We start from the raw sequence: 11,949 nt of genomic DNA on the forward strand, positions 1-11,949 counted from the left end.
TTGGGTGTGTGCGACAGATCTGGACTGAATTAGAGTTGTATTGCTGCTGTGGTACAGCAACACTAGAGGAGTTGTTTGGGGTTTTTTTTTAATTGTATTTCTTGGCAAAAAAAAATGAGCAAATGGAGGAATTGTATATTGAAATACCAAAGGTGGGATCCTGGTCCCAGGAATGTTCTGGGTTTAATGTTTTAAATATGTAAAAATCATTGGTTCCCCCCAGGACTGGGGGTATCATTTTCTTTTGGACTCCACCAAGAGAATATCTGTAGGTTTGGGTTCTGACATAGGTGCTTTTCAAATGTTAGACTCTTCAGATTAATTTCTTCCAGATTGATGTGTTTTCTTCCATTGCTTCTTTTCCACAGCTGGGGGCATTTGAACTTGTAAACATTGTTTCTGTCATCCTTTTGTGATTCTGCAGGCTCCTGCCCATACCTCTGCCTGCTCACACGTACATATTCACTGACTCATGGGGTAGGTGCCACAGAAAGTGCCCTTTCTCCTTTGTTTATTTATTAGTATAAGGGAGTAGACTTCAAAATATGGTAGGATAAAACGTTGGCTATAAATTATTGAAAGTGTTCTTTTAACTTCAGAATAGTATGTAGAGTATCCCAGTGGTGAGGTTAAACGAGGCATTCATTCAGTTTGCAACTTACTTCCAACTTTCTTATTTTCTGTATGAAGGATGGAAAGAAGGAATCAGTGTTGTTTGACTTTACGGTGCATAATTTGCCCCTTTCATCTTTAATTGAGTTTTCATCTCTGTTTCACAGTTAGATGTTCAAGGGGAAGCTTTGCAGTAGGTGAGCAGCAGTGGCGAACCTCCTGAATGTCTTCCTGTGTGTATGGAGCACCGCAGGAGACGTGTGCTGTGATCTGCTGTCTGTGAGGGAGAACAAGGCTGCACAGGAGTCCTCCTTTCAGTCGTTCTGCAAAGCTGCCTCGCTCCGGTGGAGTGGTTGGTTTGCACAGTCCTTTCTCTGTCAGTGGGAGGATTTCCTCTGGTTCTTTCGCTCAAAGCGAGAGCGCTGCAGTACATGGCCAGGGGACGGGCTGTGGAGGTGGGCTGTAGAGGACGCCACGTCCCGCTGACCCTGCACGGGACGGCAGCTTGGCAAGGCCAGTGCCAGAGCTGAATTTTGGTTTTCCTTCAGTTCCAGTGCTGGGTAACTTAAGAAAGGAAAGGGTTAAAAAAAGAATTGGCTCATGAACCAGGAAGCAAAAACTTGCAGAAGGCCACACTTGCTGGTCAGTTCTCTCTTCCTCCAGGTGCATGAGCTGTTTGGATCTAGAAACCCTTTTTGCATGAGGTGAAAAAAAAAAGGCCATAGGAACTTCATCGCTGTGAAACATCCGACAGTACAATGTACCAAATGGGGCCTAAAAAATAGATGTTATTGACAGCTTTGCTTGACACAGGCAAAATAGGGCAGCCTCCTGCTTTCGTATCTTCATTTCCTGTGTATAGGTAGAAGACGGCTGCAGGGAGACCTGCCTAGGCAGTGCGGAGGAGGCACACCACGCCACCTCCTCACCCATGCTCACCGCTGCCTCTTCACCCCGGTCTGTGCCATTCACGGAAAGCATAGCCGCCGTGATCTTTTTCAGGCTGCTCCCTCTGAATAAAGGAACTGACACATCTGTGTGAGCGGAGTCTCATTGCAGAGGACAGATTTATTAACGAGACAGCTCTCCTCGGCGGATTACTGTCCAGTCATCTGTGGAAGCGTCTTTCCCTCTCTCTGACAAGTGAACCGGCTGTTGTGGCGTGCCTCCGGTATCAGGTGCAAGCACAGATGATTTCTGCTGAGCTGGTTCATCATGCAACCTTCCTCGTCTGTTAAGCAGTGCTGTTTGAGAGTTTGCCTCCCTATGAGCATCTCGTATTTTGATAGAGGTGCCTCGCTTGACATCGGATGCAATCGTTCTGAATTGCTTTCTCGGTTACTTCTCCACTTCGCTGTAGCACTAGGGATCCCTGAATTAAAATCTTCTCTCTGCAGTGTTGATGATCCCAATAATGAATCTTTACAGGCTTGAAGGCTGGGGAACGCTTTCAGCAGAGCAGCCTGGCGCTTGCTCACGCTAAATCTGTTTCACGAGGGTGGCCAGGTGCATTTTGCAGGCAGGCAGAAGCAGTTACAATGGGTTATTGGCATACCTGGGAATAGTGAGTGCTGTGTTTTCTATGAAAAATAAGAGAAATGTTGGAGTCAGTTTTCGGGAAGAAAAGAAAGAAGCCAAATACATAGGTATTTAGTTTATACTTACTGTAGGTATAGAGGGGGGTTTACTTTGGAAGAAAATCAACTACAGTTTCTTTATAGGGGAAGTGAAAAAACTCTTGCAGAAGGCACCACCATTGCGGGTTTAGTGGCTGTGCACGTTTGCTGCACGTAAGCCTGTGCATGGTCCCTGGAGAGAGCCTTGCCCGGTCCCACCGTGCTGGCCCTGTGCCCCTGAGGCTGGCTATGCCCAGCCTTTCAGAGGGCTGTAATTAAGGCGTATAAGTGAATTTGGGTTTGTTTTGGTTTTTTTCTCTTACAAGAAAGAAAGGAGAAAATCAATATGCTTTTTTCTTGCTTTATTCACTCAGCCATAATTTTCCCCTCTTAAGCTGTCTGGGGCTTTGTTCCTCTATCGCTGCCTGTTTCCCAAGAGCACTGGATATGCCCTCCACCCACTCAGATAATCATCACCTTGGTTTTTCAGCTTGTTTATCAATAAATAAAGATGTCACTATTCCCTTGCCTGTCTCTAGAATACCTTTTATTTTGAAATTAATGGGTCCTCTCTCAGCCCGGGGTTCTCACAACTCTGCACTTTGCTCTGTGGTCCTTCTCAGCTGGCGAGTCCCAAGGGACTTGGCATTCACCAAAGAGTAGTCCCAAACAGAGTGGCAGGGGAGACTATTCGGGGCATTTACTGCTGCCTGGAAGGTCAGAAGCTGATGATCAGCTACCACTTGCGCAAACATTTCCTCCGGCATCAAAACCCATCCAAGAAGTTGTTTTTATTTCAGTTGTTTCAGTGATCCATTTTACAACGGCACTGCGCAGGCAGCGATGCTGGCAGGGCTTGGGCAGGGGGTGGAGGATGGCTCAGCGCAAGCAGGGCAGGAACTTCTTGAGCTGGTTTCACCATCTGAAAAACTCATCTAGCTGCATCTTCTGAGAGAGATTTCAATGTGCCGTTTAGCAGGATGCCTCTGGGCTCTGTAACAGAGCTGTGCTGGAGTCACGTTGACTTGTTCGAAAATTACAAGTAAAATACTTCACAGATCAGTTGAAGTCACTCGTTTTGCCGTAGCATCATCTAGGTCCCGCATCATCTTACTGTAGCAGTAGAGTGCACAAGCTACGAATAGCAACGTCATGTAATGTTCGCACAATTTGATGATTAACATCTCTGATAAAGCAAAATCCTAGGAAGCATAACAAAATGGTATTTCATTAGTCCGTATCAGTTTGGACTACTTGCCGATTTGTTAATTGGCGTTCAACCTGTTTCTGGGTAAAATTCATGCCAAAGACGAATGCATAGGTCTGAGGATGACTTACTGTTCACTACAATACCATCTCAAATATTGTAGTAGATAGTGAAAAGATCTCCATTTGGATGAAGTTTCGAATTGGAGACCTCTGGACAATATGCCACGAGGAAGATGATTTTTACTCTTTACCAGAAAGCTTGTTTTCTGTTCATTAAAGCTGAAATGCGGAAACCAGAACTGGTGGACCTCTTGCCTGAGGGTGCTGACAGCCTCAGGACCATAGCTGTGCTTCTTGCTCTCTTATTTTCAAAAATGAGGTCTTAGGGGTAGGGCTGGCAGGTTTCTTACTTGGAGCCAAGATGGGGCTGGCTGCCTTTAAGAAATCTAAAGGAAATTCAGGAGCAGCAAATTTTTCTGCTCCATTTCTAACAGGTTAGTGGTTAAGGCGGTGGCGCGCTTCTAACATTTAAGTGTTGTTTCAGCCAGCCCAAGTTTTGAAAGGTGGTTTTGTGACTAGCTGAACATCACGCACGCCAAGTTTAGTCTTTGAACAAAAATATCTATGTAGAAAACGTATTTCGCTGGGAACAGGGATCCCATTAACTCCAAGGAGGGCCTGCCCCGAGCAGGCTCCTCGCTCCCTGGGCGCACACCAGCGGCATGGGAGCAAACTCGGTGCTCGTGGCTGCTGGGCAGGAGGAGAGGGGAAAACTGGGCAAACCCCACTGGGGCTGCCCCCCATGCAGTCCCGCTGGCCGCAGTGCCCCTCGAAGCCCCTTGCAGTCAGGGGCCAGTCCTATGCTTGCAGGGATGCTGTGGCTTTTGCTGCGTGAAGGCAGCAGGAGCTAACACACAAACATGATGAATCGCTCACTACTTCTGGGAGTAGGGCTTTTTGGTTTTGGTGTTTTTTTAATCTGGGTTTATGTTCTGGGGTTTTATTAACCGAGGAGAAATATCTGTAAAAAACAGAATTGCATCCACAGGTTTGTGTTGTGAGTGTACAGCAGCTGAAGCCAGGACAGTGGTCTGATCCTGTGGTTTGGGTGTTCTTCTGTTGGTGTTTTATATAGATATATTTTTTAGTACCTCATGCTTTGTCATGTGATTCAGCAGCAATAATTAGGCAGAAACTTGCTGTCCCTGCAGATGCCAAGATTACAGGATGACATACTCTCACCAGATGACAGCACAAACTGATATTTTTAGAACAGCCCGCATCAACTAGTCTCCCCAGTGCTTTCCTGCCTGGATCGGCAGCACGCGGGTTTTATTACAGAATGAGTCTTCACAAATCGTCTTTTTCATGTGAATGAGCCATAATGATTGTTTAGAGGGGCAGATCAGTGTTGGTCCCCAGACGTGCTGTGGCCTGACAGCTGGGATGGTTACAGGTGGTTTTTCTTTTTTCTTTCCTTCTTTTGTGCCAGACTTTTAAATAGCCCCCTAAAAACACATTTTCTTGAAGAAGTGCGTAATAAGAGATCCTTTTTAGAAACATAGCGTCATGCACCTGAGGAAAGGTCAAGATCTTTTTTCATAGCAATTCAGCACTCAGCCAAGGCGATGAGCTGACAGCTGGAGAGGTTCAAGTCTTGTGTCGATGACAGCCAAAGAGCACAGGTATAGCGTGGGCCAGCAGGAGTGCACATATTTGAGTAGTACCGTATGTAAATAGCCAGCCTTTCTCTCCTGGCCTGGGGAAGGAGGATGAAGGAAGGATGCTCACGCAATGCCCCCCCCGGCTCCCGGTGCCGCTGGTGGAGAGTCTCCAGCAGGATGCTCCCGTCAGCACTGCCCCTGATCGAGTCCCACACGGTGCGTGGGGACACTGACCCCACTAAATCAGGTACCTGTGGCTGGGTGGTGGAACGCTCCGCTCTGGTCCAGTCTATGGGAGCTATTTAATCAGCTTTTCCACTCAGATTACCACGCAGGGTGGCAGTTGTTGGAGTCTGGCGGAGCAGACATCTGCTGAGCGGTAATGGGACGGAGACGCAGCTCAGGTAGCGGAGGCTGCTGTGTAGCCGTGGTTGTCTGCAGTTACTCCAGGAAAAAAGCCGCTTTTCCCAGATGATGCTGTGGAGAATGGCCTGCGTTTATGCACTTTCACAGCTGAGCTGAATATCTTGCCCATTGTTTTTCCCTTGTTCTGCCTGCTTTTGCAAACTGCTTCTCCTGGCTTTCATGGGTAATTGATTTCATACAAATGAAGAGAAAATCTGGTTTTGAGGAAGGACCTTCCCTCTCTTGCCTTTTCTACCACTTGTAAGTCATGATAGAGGATGTCCTGCCTTATATCAACATGGTGGAAATCCTTTTGTATGACCTATGTGAGCATTATTGGCCTGTCATTTTCAACTTAACTGCAGAGGAAAATGAGAAGACGCCATAGCAGGGAGGATGTTTTTAAAATAGACTTGGTACCTGACAGAGAAAAAGAAACTCTTTATAAAGACATTCAGAATAAAGAGTACATAACACATTTCCATAGCACTACAAACCCATAATTCAGGATGTTTCCAGCCATGCAGGTACCTTTTACTCTAAAAAGCGGCTCTTACTCTTCAGATTCAGAAGTGCAAGCAAAATCCTTCTCTGGTCTTGCACAGATGCAGTAGTTATCCATCCTTTTCAGATCCGCAGTAGAGGTCTCTTTCCCAGTGCTCCCGAGTGCCTAAAGACAGCACCGTTATTCCAGTCAATGTACTTTACCCCTAACAGAAGATGTATTTTGAAAGCATTTTTGGCCTTCTTCCTCTAGTCCAACAGCATCCTGCCTAAAAGGTGCTGTGCTGAACACCCAGGCTGATGTCATGGCAGTGTCATCCGTAACTGGCAGGATTTCCACCCTAGTCCTCAGGCCCCTGAATAAAAGGCAGGGGATAAAATTCACCATAAAGTTGTCAAGTAAGAAGCCTGGAGACTTTGTAGAGAGATGATGTCCTGTATCTAAACTCTTCTCCGTTGGCCAGGGCAGAGGACTGAACCTAGCCAGATGTGATGGTTCTCAACAGCAATTGGGTATCAGCAGTGCTTGCGCTGGAAAGCCAGCATAACTGCATGCTGACATGTCTGTAGGTGTAAAAACAAGTGTAGCAGCATATGGTCGTCTTGTATGGGCAATAACACAATGACTTATGGACATGTGGAGTCTGCGTGTGCCTGCTCCTCCTGCAAGCAAGTGCAGAATTTCCTGTGAATTTAGTTGTTCAGTATCAGGTCCTGATACATTAGGAAAAGCTGATCTACTTTTAAGCGTGTGAGCATGAGTGGACCAATTTCTTTCTGGGTGTCTCCTTTTCATCTGTAAAATGGGTAGAAGGGACCTTACCCATCTTTGAGGATAAAGTGAACTGCCCAGAGGAGTGGTGGACTCTCCCTTGCTGGAAATATTCCAGACTTGGCTTGACAGGGCCCTAACCTAAGACCCTGCCTGCAACAGAAGGTTGGGCCAGATGATGTTAAGTCCCTTCCAGGCTGGACTTTTCTGTGATTCTGTAGACAACTGGGATATCAGAATAACATGCATATCAACAGTTGTGGCACCTCACTACAGTTCTGGGCAAGCCTTTTGTCCCAGGGAGCTGATAAGGGTGAGAGAACGATCTGCTGTCTTCAGTTACATTTACTTCCAAAATACTTGGTTGTCTGCTATGGTGTGCAATGTTTCTTGGAGTGGAAGAGCAGCAACAGAAGGAAAAGAGACACTTTTGTGCTTTACGTGCCTGCGCAAGTACCAGCACACCAACTTTTTAGCTCCCCTAAGTCTTAGTTCTGTACTGGCGTTCTTCCTCTTTCCATCCTTCTCCCTCACTCTCTGTCCCCGAGTCTGAGCTGGAAAAGATCTATTTTTATGAGTAGAATTTAAAGAGAAAAAGTGAAGTTGCAACATGCCTGAAAGTTCAGGCCTTAGAAAGAAAATATGTCGTTGCCAGCTCTTTTTTCTCCTTGGGCTTCACACCCTGACCTCAGCGTTGTCTCTCAGCACGGTGCCATCCTAGTGCAGCGTACGCTAAGCCTGTAGGGTGCCACTGTGACATACCTGCCATGGCATCGGGATTCCTAATTTTTATTCTGCTTGAACAGAAAAATCTCATGCTGCAATTTTGTCATTATAGAAGGATTGGCCACAATAGTTATCTTCCTTATTTGTTTCTAAACAAATACTGTGTATTCTTCAGTCTTGAGCTGTGAAGATGTCAGGCAGAATATTAACTTGTACTCATACCTAATCAAGTCTTGCTTTTTGAGCCTGCCCCCGTTTTGGAGTAGAAGCTGTACTGCTGGCGGCGATGACAAATCAAGGGACAGAGGCACTAGACTGAATGTACATTTGTCACTAAAGGATGCAGGTTTCCTTCAAAACTTTTGTATCCCCAGTCTCTGGAGAGTAAAAGTAGTTACTGGGATTTCCTGTCCCTGGGGGGTCATTACGGAGTGGTGCCCAGGGAAAACACTTGTTTTACACACCTCTAAGTGGTGATATTTTTCAAGATGTGATCCACTCAACAAGCCTTCCAGCCAAATCAGAAGGTCCTTGGTAGGCCACCATACAGAGGAGCTGTGTGTTGGTAGCGTGGTTTCTCATACCATAATTACGTAAAGGAACACATAACTTCCCTTTTAACAGAAAACTGTATGTGCTGATTGTTATGTTAGCTTACTGATAAACTTACCACCAGTGCACGTTATCTGTGCCTCGCTCTGGGGAGCATCGATGCGTCACCTTTCTATTCTGAAGAAATTTCCAGTGCTGCATAATTGGCATCGTTGGGAATCAAAGGGAGAAAGCAACAGGCGGCAGATGATCCTTCAGAGCTGCTCTGATGGTGCACGAACTGGCGTGGGGCTTGGGAGATGGCCATCCGGTTAAGGGATGGAATGATGTGAGACAGAGATGAGGAAATGCTGGAGGGAAATCACAACCAAGAGCTCGGCCACAGAGTAAAGCAAGAGTAGCATTTGTAACTGGTCAGTTGCAAGGTAGAGGATGGGGCAGAGAAAAGGACAGAAGAAAGGGGCATCTCATCTCCCACATAATTGCTTGCAAGCTGAAGAATTAGAAAATACAGAAATACTTGCCTTTTTGCTTTACACTCTTCCACCAAATAGGATAAACGGGTTTAGCATCTAGGGTTCAAAATGTCTGTGGGACATGACAAAGCGGGAGTTTGTCCTCACCCCTCACTTGCTGCTTTTTCAATTTCTGCTTTAAAGTCATTATTTTCACCAACTGCGTGCATGTATGCTTGCATATGCTATAGCTTGATACAGTACTGTGGATTCTTCTTATGTCCAGCAGATGTATCTTGTTCCAGCCTTCTGTACCCAGGGGGTCAAAACAGCCAAAGTAGAATTGCCTCTACTTTCAGTGCATGCGTGACAGAGCCCAGGTATCAATATAGTTGTGAAGATTGCACTCCAAAAGAAAGCCTTCACTTTCTTCAGAAGAAAGTCTTAAGAAAAGGAAGTCTAAGAAACTTCGAGAGAAAGTCTAAAATTCCTCCTTCCTTTCCACTCCCTGATGATTGAAAATGGGCTTCAGGTTTGGCAGAGGAGCTTTTCATGGGACTACTGAATTTCCCAGGGAGTGGCTTAAGAAGTACAGGCAGATGATGTTTTCCAGTTGTGCCCTTTTGGAAGTTCCCCCAGCCTAAGAAACAAGAAACCATGCCACATGTAAGAGGGGGCTCTGTGCCTTTGCCGTGGCAAGTTAGCAAATGCTGCCCTAACCCACTAGCCCTGCTAGACTTCACCTTTCTTGTATCCCTCCTTGACCTCTGTTCTATATATTTTTTTCATCACTCCCTGTGCTTATATTTCTTATCCCCCAAAACAGCACCCAGTAGTGAAGGCCAGGAAAAAGAATAAAGTGGGGACTGGAGTACTTTACCTGGAGAGCTGCGTGTTGCCCTTAGAGGACAGCATCGTCCTGGCTCACCAGAGGAGAAACCCCATCTGCCTCTGCAAATTCAGGGTGACACTCCAGCGGATGAGCTTTTCCCACGGCTGTCGGGAATAGGAGAAAACCTCGTGGTGGCTCAGGATGCAGCTGGAGATATTTGGGGGCAGGGAGAGAGGATCAATTATTGTTGAGGACCGCTGATAAATGAAGATGTAACTGGAGTGCTTGCTTCCCTGCCTGATACAGGTTTCATTGCTGTGAAGCAGCAGGCTGCTAACTCAGGGTTAACAGAGGCTTTTTGTTAATGAGAGGCGAGACAGAAAGCGAGAGCATGCGGGTCTGTTACGGACTTTAATGGGGTAATTTGAAGGCAGGCAGCTTAAGACTTTGATCTACTTCTTTTCATTTTTTAATCCATTTGCAAAGTCCATGTAAACAGAGCTGTGAAAATGGAGCATGGTTTGGTTCTGCTATGAGCAAGTTTCACTGCAGCTGTGCGTCTGTCTCCTAAACGTCGGCACTGTCTGAAGGACAGGTGTCCTCAGGAAAAAATATCGGGCAGTGCCACTTCCACAAATGATGCTTATCATCATCCATCCTCCACTTTTTTCTCTTGTCACTTTGTTTCATAGTATAATATTTTACATACATTTGTAATTTAAACGTTAAACATTACTCTGATACTTCATTGTGAGTTTCTGTACTTGTTTATTTTTAATTAATAGCTCCATTCAAAGTCAGCAAGACTTCTTACACATGCCAAAGTTAAGCCTGCACTCAGCGTAACTGGTGGCTGCATGAGAGTGAGCCGGCTTGCCGGGCTGCGGCGTGCAGGACCCGAGCCTTGCCTTCGGATGAGGTTGCACTTTGGGAAGTCACCCGCTTCCAGCCCTCCTGGTGCTAAGGCTTTAAGGAGAAGAGGAGAAAAGGGCATGCACATGTTTGAGCTGCATACAAGCCACTAGCCAGGTTTTACTGGGGGCTACCAGGCCTGTCTGGGTATCTTCTGCTGACCTTGTTACGGCCATCAGGACACACTTAACCAAATGGAGTCATTGCCAGGCAGTCACATTAACGAATGGCTAACGTTAATTTGCCCTTTGAAAATGAAGAAATCAATATGTTGATCCAGTTGGAAATCCCTTTATTCACAAAACGGTCTACCCCAAACCCCTTCACATAATTAATGCTAAAGCCAAATTTTGTTTGGGTGAAACACGCAATCTGTCTGCTGTGCTGAATGAAGTTCTCCCCTAATGGCGCAGTGAGCAGCTGTCACGCTGTTGCTCTAATAACCATGAGACAAAATGATTAAATTTCCATCAATCATTTAGCATTATCAGAATAGGTCATTTTAATAAAATGTTATCATAGGATCAGTGCCTGGCACCTTAGAAAGGAGAGGGGCAGTGATGGAGAGTTATCTCGTGACAGCCTTTGAGTGATCCGCTTGCAGGAGATGCTGGTCTGGATTAATCCAGCAGTCCCCCTAAATCCACCATTTTTCATGAGGGTGCCTGATACCAGGATCTTTTGAGAGTAAAGACATTCCTGTAATCAACTCAAATGCCTTTTTGGTTTCAGCAAGTGTCCCCTTGTTCTCACATTGTATAAAAAAATCACCAATCATTCATCTCGGGGAAAATCCTCAACAGGCTGTAAGTGGTGTGGGGGAGTAAGCCCTGGTTTCAGAAGCCATTTCAGAGCCAGAAGTTACATGCCCAGCAACACGGATGGCTACCAAGTGGGCTTTCTGAAGATGTGAAAGGATTTCATGGGAATGTTTAAATGTACATACTTTCCAAAACCCTACTTGGTTCCTGCCTATATCTTTAAGCCACTGAGCACCTTAAAAACCTGGCTCCTTGGCCCCCTTGGTTGAAATATTCCTCTGTTTTCAGTGTTTTACCTACTTTCGGTGTCCTTTTGTAGTCTTCTCCATGCGGCATCCAAGGTGTCTTTCCAGAGTCATTCCCTCTGCAGAGAAGTTTCGTGACTACAGAATAAGCTGGACCCTGACCCTGTTTTCAAAGCTGGGTGGACCCTGTCTGTTGACGGTGTGTCATATTGAGCAGTGAAATGGAGAACTCCAAAGTCCGAACTGAAATGCGTGGCTACTTGCTGCTTCTCTTGAGCAGCCTCCTTTGGCTGTCCTTCAAGGGTGGTGGTTGATATCAACTGCTGAGGGAAGATTTGTCGAGCCTTTTGGTGATGCTGAGAAAGGGTGATTGTGAAAAATGGAGAAAAGCTGGAGGATCCTTCCATGCTTCATTTGGAAATACGCTCAACAAATAAATGATGCGCTGGGTTTCTGTAAATCAGACTTAGCCATTGTTTTTCTTTGGAGAGAGGGTTTTTTCTTTCCTGCTTGGGAGCAGCTAAGCCAGCAAAGAAGCACACTCAAACCTTGGCAAGGGAGAAACATCTTCAGGCAGCGTCACGGTGTAACTTATTCCTTGCTATAAGTTTCAAGCTTCTAGGTACAAACAAGTCAAAATTGCTTGTCAGTGTAAGCTGATTTTGGGTTTGGGGGTTTGCTTGG

The 11,949-nt window shown here is 45.9% G+C and overlaps 1 protein-coding gene across 2 annotated transcripts in view; it reads left to right on the forward strand.

The window, feature by feature from the left end:
• Positions 1-11,949, forward strand: part of FOXO3 (forkhead box O3) — a 97,672-nt gene that overhangs the window by 81,464 nt on the left and 4,259 nt on the right. The gene's annotated exons all lie outside the window — the stretch shown is intronic.

The sequence above is a fragment of the Calonectris borealis genome, chromosome 3, assembly GCF_964195595.1.
Source record: "Calonectris borealis chromosome 3, bCalBor7.hap1.2, whole genome shotgun sequence".
Lineage (NCBI taxonomy): Eukaryota > Metazoa > Chordata > Aves > Procellariiformes > Procellariidae > Calonectris > Calonectris borealis.